Source organism: Salvelinus sp. IW2-2015, linkage group LG1 (genome assembly GCF_002910315.2).
Source record: "Salvelinus sp. IW2-2015 linkage group LG1, ASM291031v2, whole genome shotgun sequence".
NCBI lineage: Eukaryota > Metazoa > Chordata > Actinopteri > Salmoniformes > Salmonidae > Salvelinus > Salvelinus sp. IW2-2015.
This window is the reverse complement of record NC_036838.1, coordinates 23,034,287-23,043,766: the sequence shown is the minus strand read 5'-3', so window position 1 is coordinate 23,043,766 and position 9,480 is coordinate 23,034,287. Positions and strand designations below refer to the sequence as shown.

The following is a 9,480-nucleotide window of genomic DNA, read 5'->3' as shown; positions in this document are numbered from 1 at the left end:
TCTAATGCAGCTTTCCAGAAAAAAATATTTCTAGTTAAAACTGCATAAGTGAGTTCTCCACTTTCTGAGACCGAGTTTTGAAATCAGTGAATTCGAGTATGATAGCTAAGCGAGATGGAGATAAACCCTTCTCCGGATTAATCTTTAAACTAAGGGCAACTAGATGTATACGGTAAGATAGTCTAGCTCCCTACATTTATTTCAGATTATTGCACATTTCTAATTTTGACAGAAAGTGGTTTCATTTCAAGTTAAAGTGTACTGTTAAGTTAGCTAATGTTTAGCTGGCTGGCTCGCTAGCTAATAACATGTATGATCTATTATTCATATCTCAGAGCCATTTTGCTTGGCTTTTATAGCCTAATGCTATCTAGCTAACATTGAACCCTGTTTGTAAGCTTCCTGCAGATTTCATGCAACGTCATGAGTTGGGATATGTGGTACTTTTTTAGCTAGCTAACTAGCTACATTCTTAACAAAATGTCTCCACTATGCAAGTATTCATTTCAATAGAATGCTCACTGCAAACAACTGTTGATAGACGTAATGTTAGTCAGAGCCAAATTACCAGCTAACTACTCTGATTTCAGACCACGGGTAAGATAGTCTAGCTACATTTTCAGATATTGCCACATTTCTCATTTTGACATAAAGTTCTTAATTTCCAGTTAAAGTGTGAATGTTTAGCTAGCTGAATACTTGCCGTTGATATAGCCGGGGTGTCCTATAAACATCGGCAAAAAAGCGTAATATCAAGATTTGCCAGCAGCACATTTACAGTCACCAACACTCTTGATAACATGAAAACAGCCTAACCAGCTCTGCTAGGGACAGTAAAATGGACATAGTGGTGGGCTAACTTAAGGAAGGTGTGAACGTGCTGAATGTGTGTAGACAAAGAAGAGCTCTCAGTAGGTACCAAAAATTCAAAGGCCATTACTCAAAAGTGAGGTTGATCAACTTTCAATGCAGAATTACTTTCCCAGTTCTCTTCAAATGTAGTGTATGATTATACCATGTTGTAGATCTTGTCTCTGCCTTTCATCCAATGTAAAAAAAAAAAAATAAATTTCAAATTTTGCTACATAAGGACCGATCAAGGCGTTCAGTCACATTTGGACATTTTTTACAGAATATCTTTCCCGTTTTTTTTTGTGTTGTGTTACTGTATTTTCTCCCCAACTGTAAACGTCTTTGCTTCGTGAAAAGATGACAGAGAAAACTTGACCATGTCAACTAGATTGAAGCATTATTCTATTGATCTATTACATTATTCTGTTGAGGGTTTATTTTAGTCTTCTAGGCAACATGTAATGACAAAAAGAGAAACTACATATATCTATAAATTATAGACAAGTCTGACTAACAAATAGTCTAAATATCGGAAATGAAAGTATAAAAGTATATCTAAATCAGGCAGCAACAGAAGATTCCGCGCACCCCCTGACAGAAAATAATTATTCTGACGTCTTGACTATAGCCTATAGCGCATTTTCTATATTTACGGTTAGAGTTGGGTGAGAGGATTTTCACTTTATCTCATATATAGTCGGGCCAGTAGCAATTGTGCGAGTGCAGGTTAACGAAACATGCTGACAGGCATGTAATTGGTGAGGCACAGTGATGATCTGTTCAATGGTGTGCCATCATGTGTGTCCAATATGGCAGAAATGACAAGAGCAACATCAGAGAGAAAATTTAGTTCAATGAAGTCAATGTACTTACATAGGTTGACTCAAATATCAATGGCCGGGGGGCCGGTTATTATTATCTTAAACGTTTAACAGCTTAATTGGCACACATGATGCTTATTATGATGTTTTATCCTGTATGAATTGCCAAAGGTAAATAATTGTCATGTAAAATAGGTCTAATAATAACAATTTTGATCGATACACATAAGTGACATGACACTAAACAATATGGTATTACCTGAATATATGAATAATAATGAATATAAATCAATAGATGTCTGAAAACCATACAAGAGTATGACACTGAACCACACTGTAGAAACTGCAAATCTTTAAATGTATGTAATGTACGATGACATGTGTCACGGCCCTGACTTAGTTATCCTATGTTTTCTTATTATTCTGGTTAGGTCAGGGTCGTTGTTGACGAGGGTGGGTATTGCTTGTTGTTGGTCATTGTCTAGGTTTTTTGTATGTCTAGGTGGTGTTCTGTAAGTCTAGGCATATGGTAGGTCATATGGTGGCCTGAATTTGGTTCCCAACTCAGACGGCAGCCTGTTATCGTTGTCCTCTGATTGTGGGATCAATTTAGGTGCCATTTCCCTTTTGGGGGTTTTGCTGGTTCTTATTCTAGTGTTTAGTTGCCTGTACTGCACTAGCCATGATTAGCGTTCACGGTTCGTTGTTTTATTTTTAGCTACGTTTTTGTTCAGTGGTTCGTTCTTTAGATAAGGAAGAATCTATGCTTATCACGCTGGCGCCTTGGTCTCTCCCTACGGACAGCCGATGACAACATGTATAAAAAAAACAATGGCATATATACACTGAACAATATGGTAGTTACGTAGTATAAAATTAGTAATAATGTCTGACAGACAATAGCAACAGTAACATCATCACTTAAACACATTCAGGAGCAACTTGAGCCGGAAGAGCTAAAAATATTAATAAGGCCTCTTATCAATATTATTCATCTCTCTCCAGGATTATCTACACATACTGACCAGCTCAAATAGACAGAAGCGTGCTATATGGCAGACCAGTGCACGCTGACCAGGTAGCCAGGTGTACGGTATTTCCTCCSACACATTGGTGCGGCTGGCTTCCGGGTTGGATGTGCGTTGTGTCAAGAAGCAGTGRGGCTTGGTTGGGTTGTGTTTCGGAGGACGCATGGCACTCGACGTTCGCAACTCCCGAGTCGGTACGGGAGTTACAGCGATGAGACAAGACTGTAACTACTACCAATTGGATACCACGAAGTTGGGGAGAAAAAAGGGGTAAACAATTAATTAAAAAAACATATAGATCTTTTTTTTTTTTGCTCAGAAAACTTGTGGGGCCAAATAAAACCACACATAAGCCGAATTTGGCACACAGGCTGAGAGTTGGGCAATCCTGCCATAGGTCTATTTGAAGTCCAACTTGTGACTTGAATATGTATAGCGCCTCACAATCATCATACAAAGCATTAATAGGCAACACGACCTGAACAGTAAGTCAGAAAAGGAAGGTTACTGTATTAAAACTTCTCTGCGCTACGGATCCCTTTAGCGGGATCATTTTCCTAAACAACCGCTGAATTGCGGGGTGCAAAATAATACTAAAAATATTTATAATCATGCAATCACAAGTGAAATATACCAAAACACAGCTTAGCTTTTTGTTAATCCACCTATCGTGTCATATTTTGAAAATATGCTTTGCAGCGAACGCAATCCAAGCTTTGTGAGTGTATCACTCAATGCTACAACAGCTAGCCCCAAATCAGCATGGTCACGAAAGTCAGAAAAGCAATAAAAGTAATCGCTTACCCTTGATAATCTTCGGATGTTTGCACTCACGAGACTCCCAGTTACACAATAAATGTTATTTTTGTTCGATAAATATAACCCTAACCCTCCTTCACTGTCTCATGTTAACCTTTTGTCAATAGGGGGAGCAGTTAGCATTTTTTTTTCTGGGTGTTGCCAAATTAAACTGCCTCGTACACAATTCTTGCTCGTACAATATGCATATTATTAATTCTATTGGATAGAAAACACTCTCTAGTTTCATATACCGTTGGAATTATGTCTGTGGATGACCCAGAACTCTTTCTACAGCGAAATCCATGACAGGTACTGCGAAGGTCTGAGAGCGAAGCTCTGGTCTCAGATCAGTTTTAAAGGTCTGTGTGTATCCTATGGAACGACATGAACTGCACCCGCCTTCCCCTGGATGTCAGTAACCAATGAGAAGTGGAATGGGCCTTCTACGTAGCTCTCAGAGTTTATAAAAGGCCAAGGAGTGAGGTGCGCCGTCTTTTCGACGCTGACCATTGCGCAGAGAAGGACCTCAGGATGCCATTTTCAAACGCTCAGTTATCAACCTTAGATGTATCCGTCTCCGTCTGTAATTAAAATTCGATATAGGTTGTTACGAAACTCATACGAGCTATTTTAAAACGAGGTTATATATCAGCATTATGCGAGTATATTGCTATTTTTTCGGTAATTCCCTCAGTATGCGTCTTGAGGATTTGGATCACGTTGGGGCAAAATGCTATTGTTAGCTATTGTTTGCTGCTATTCAGCAAGTTGAATGCAACGTTTTTAACACCAAGCAAACGATTCTTTTGGACAAAGGATCCACTTGGCAAGTTTCTGATGGAAGCTCGTCGCAACGTAAGAGTATTTCAGATGTTTATTCGTTTTTATGGTGGAAAATGTAAACTCATATAGTGGCGACTAGTGACGCATTATTGCGGCACTAAGTCTGGCTGTAACGCACACTGTATGTCTATACGTTTAATGTTTAAAAATCTAACTCAGCGGTTGCATTAATACTACAGCAATCTTTCATTTCATGTCCAAGCCTGTTTTTTTTAAGTCATAGTTTATGAATAGTTCGATACAAAATAGTTGTATTTTCAAGATGGCGCGGGCAGATTGCTTGAGTAGTTGGACCTATTCGTGTGTAAGCACGAATTGTGCCGCTAAATATGCACATTTTCCGAACAAACTCATATGGATTGTGTAATATGATGGTTATCAGGAGTGGTCATCGGAAGAGATCTGAGAAGGTTAGGAAAAAGTAATATATTGTTGGTGATGATTAAACGCTATAGCCTATTTTGCTTCGAATCATGCTCGGTACGTTTGCAAATGTGGTATGCTAATATAACATTTATTGTGTTTTCGCTGTAAGACATTTTAAAATAGAATGGTGGCTAGATTCACAAGAAGTGTCTCTTTTTCATCTGGTGTCTTTGGACTTTTTGATTTAATGAGTATTTAGAAGCTACATATTACTTGTGACGCTATGCTTTAGCTATGCTAGTCGTGGGGGGTGGTGGGGGGCTGCTCGGATCGGGTTTCAGAGGCAGAAAGTTCATACTACTCTAAACACAACACCACGACTGTGTCTCAATGTTAATTACATTCCTAAACACAACCCACCATCACTGGACTCAGATGTAAAACAATCTAAACACAACCCACCATCATGTGTCTCAGTGTTAATATACTCCTAACACTAACCCACCATCCTGGTCTCATGTTCATCTTACTCCTAACACAACCCACCACACTGTGTCTCATGTTAATACTACTCCTAAACACACACCATCCTGTCTCATGTTAATACTACTCCTAACAAGCACAATCACCATCATGTGTTCTCATGTTATACTACTCCTAAACACAACCCACATCACTGTGTCTCATGTTAATACTACTCCTAAACAACAATCCACCACACGTGTCTCATGTTATATCTATCCTAAACACAACGCTCACCATCCCTGTCTATTTAATACATTACTCCTAAACACAATCCACCTCACTTGGTTCTCATGTTAATACTATCTAACACAACCCAACCATCACTGTGTCTCAATCGTTAGTACTTACTTCCTCAAACACACCCACATCGCTGTGTCTCATGTTAATAACTTCACTCTAAACGTCTTATGAAACTTATCAACATCAATTCTCTTACGTTACTGTCACTCTTACTTTAGGCCATTTCAAAATGTCTCAACAACAATCTATTGCTCTCAGAGCTCTAAAAATAGCATGTACACGTCTTTATGTGAATTGCATGTACATTGTCACATCCCACTTGTAATACACATATAGATCATATTTGCGTCAAAGTTTGCCAATCACTTTGGTTCATGACTCAATATCAACAATCGATTATATTAAAATACACACAACACACCACACACACACACACACACACGCACACACACACACACACACACCCACCACACACACACCACTACACACACACACACACACAAACACACACACACACACACACACACACACACACACACACCACACACACACACACACACACACACACACACCACACCACACACTGAACACAACAAGTTTATCTTGACCCTGTTTATACTTTGACAGGTGAACATGACCTATTGATGGAGATCTGGGTATTATCTGGCAAACTCTACTGATTCATGTTTTAAACATGTAAATGGAATAACTAAACTAAACCTTTGAACACAGTCAGGGTCAGATGTTCAGGTGTATCAGAGTAGGAGAGCTGATCTGGGATAGTTATAGCCTTTTAAGATATAATTATACGGACCGGTCTGAGTACATTTAAGAATACAGGCCTGCTGTAAAACCAAAACACAGTTCAAAATAAACCATAAGTACAAAGATAACAGTAGTCATTTGATGTTGGCTAAAACATCAAAACTAAAACTGATATTAACAAGATATCTGTCAAGTGTAATTAAGAGTGAGTGATAGGAGAGAAGTCTTGTACAGTGAGTCAACGTACTGTCATGTGTGGAAACAAGTCGTCTAACTGTAAGTGTTAGTAAACCGGCGTTAGCTAAGTGTGACTTCTGGTGGTTGATACATTTTCAAGTTGCCTAGTCAGGCGCTTGACGATGCGGGAACAGCATGTCAAATAAAGGGATGTTACTGTATCTAAATAGAAATGGTCTGAAGTCAGAATAGTGAAGTTCCATTTCTTTTATTTGAGTAGTGGGCCCTGTTTTAGCAGAGACAATGTGCCAGTTCCATCACTCCTCATCAGCTGGTACTGAAGGTTCAGAACAGTGAAAGGGTGAGTACTTTGGTACGCGAGTGTTCTAGACTAAGAGCTCCTCTACTGACATGGTAACATGTACTGCATGCTTCCAGGCTTCATATGTCCTACTAGTCGATAGAAATATCTTAATTTACAAAGGTAGAAATGTCAATAAATTATATATAAGAATAAAACAGTCACGCACATCGAAAGTACTGTATTGGGACTTATGTTGAACGGCTTTGAATAGCTTGGTTAGCTACATGAAGCTGCTGTATTAAGCGATAAACAAGTCTTTTTGTGCAATCACCAGCCTACTCTGAATGGCTGGATTGGATTGTTGAACAATACGATATGCTGCGCTGAATTACAGCAAGACCCCTACAGTTTAGCTTGTGAGCTAATTAGTTAGCTAACATTTTAGCTATCAACATTAACTTAGCTCAGAAACAACAGACAACAGTGAGCTTGTCATTATGCCAAGGCGAAGGCAGCTGCTCTAAGTTTTTTCAGTGTGTTCTTGTGGTGAAGAGATGTGGTTTCAGCTCACTGATCTTCAGAAACATGGAGCCCAAAGTGAACCTGACATGCTCATAACTAGGTCTGTCTGTCTGTCTGGGATTTATTGGTGTCCATTGTGTCTTGACTGATCGTGTTTTTTTAAAGACAAAGAATAATCTTTTAATGTAATTGGTTATTACTTGCTCTTCGTGTTGTTATTTCGTATTGTCTGATCGTTTTTTTGAAGCATATTTTAAATAATATATTTTTTAAATGATTTACCTTTTACATAAAACACTGCATTTTTAGTAACGCGGCGTTGTATTAACCATTTACAGTAAGGTCTATCACTGTTGTATTTTGCAGCAGTTGAACTCATACAATTTGATGTGATTTGGGTGTGTTTTAGGTACTGGAAATTGCGTCCCTTGAACACGGGTTTCTGAACTTCCTCAAAGTTGAGCCGTTGGGGGTTCTACTATGTGACATCATGGAATTGTTTTAAAGTTGGTCATTCCGTGGCATCATTAGCTCTTTGAAATGTTGAATTATCGTACCCCCTGGAATTATAGTCCCTTTTAGGTTATAAAAGGAGAGGATAATGTTTGTGAGAGGAAGGAGGGTGACTGCAATATAGTTCTGCTGGAACATGCCATATTCAATGTATTTCAATTTTCAAAAATAGCCATTTATTTATCCCTGTAGGGGCCAATTAACTAGGCACCCTATGGATCAGGCTGGAATGAGTTCACAGTGACATCACAAGGGGTCACACTTTCAGGTCACCTGTCCCAGTCCACATGACCATTACCACAATAAAACATCATGAATAAAACAGATGGTTCAGCCCCATTAGTGGTCTACACATGGTCTCACAGAGGAGTTCACTGGGCAAAGATCCCCTTCAAGGTTCTAGATGAGTGATGTAAATTTCCATGTTTGCCACAGCTAGGCCGAGGGGAAGGAAATAGAGGTGCAGCTCCTCTTCGCTTTGATTGCCATTCAAACACTCTATCTATGTGTCTAGTGTCTGTCTTGGATCTGTGGTCTGTGCAGAGGACTACCCAAACGGGGTGACACACCCAAGCCTGCCTTGCTCCTCATCTCTTCCGTATACATAAAATTAAACATAATAATAATATTTCATACTGGAGCAAACTATTCATTAAGAGAGAAGAGGAAAATGGTGAGCTCGCTCCGCATGCGCAGGGAAATATTCAGAGGCTGACCTCTTTTGAACATTCACGTCATTTTTCAAAATAAAAGCTGAACTATGTCTTAAAGCGCTGGTAAGCCTGAGGAAGCCATTGGATAAATTGTTAATCTGGTTGATACCCTTTATTAATACTAGTTGTTTCTTCATTTTGCTGTACAACATGTATTTTAGTAATTGTTTATCGATGAGTTTATTTGATTAGATTAGGTGTATGTCAAAATATATCCGGGAATTTTTGCATTTGTTGGGGCTACGTGATTCACAATGTATAAACACGATTTTTTGTACTCAAAATATCACATTTTCGAGCAGACTATATGGTATTGTGTAACATGATGTTATACAGACTGTCCATATCTGAGTTAATGTTGTCCAGGTTGTTGATTCTTTTAATATCTTTTGCTGGCGAATGTTATTATGCGTGATTAATAAATGCGGTTGTGTGTTTGGCGATTGTGGTAATGCTCTAATATATAAGTAATATTGTGTTTTCTGCTGTAAAACACTAATAATATCCGTAATATATTTTTTTCCATTTTGTGTACACTAGTATTTTCAGTAATATGGTTTTATTGATGAGTATTTGATTTTGCGTTGGTCGTCCTGTAATTATCTGTTGCTTTTCTGCAATTTTCTGATTGTATCTGAATGTAACTATGATTACTGATATGCAAGATGTTTCGAGACATAACGTATGATTTATTGAATAACAGGTTATACAGAACTGTCATCTGATGAAGTTTGTTTGTTGGTTTGTTTGGTTGTTCTTGTGTTAGTTTAGGTTTGGCTTTGTGCATGCTACTTGGCTGTTGAAAAATGCGTCTGTCTTTTTTGTTATTTGGTGGTGAGCTAAAACATAATATAGTGGTTGCTGTTTTTCGCTGTAAAAATTTTAAAAAATCGGACATGGTTGGCTGGATTCACTAAGATGTGTAACCTTTCATTTTGTCTTGTAATTGGACTTGTTAATTGGTGAAAAAGATACTATATACTATACAAAATATATTTTTGAATTTCGGC

At 38.4% G+C, this 9,480-nt stretch overlaps 1 protein-coding gene across 1 annotated transcript in view; it reads left to right on the top strand.

Moving 5' to 3' along the window:
* The window catches only part of LOC111967016 (uncharacterized), a 23,151-nt gene that overhangs the window by 12,270 nt on the left and 1,401 nt on the right, over positions 1-9,480 (top strand). The gene's annotated exons all lie outside the window — the stretch shown is intronic.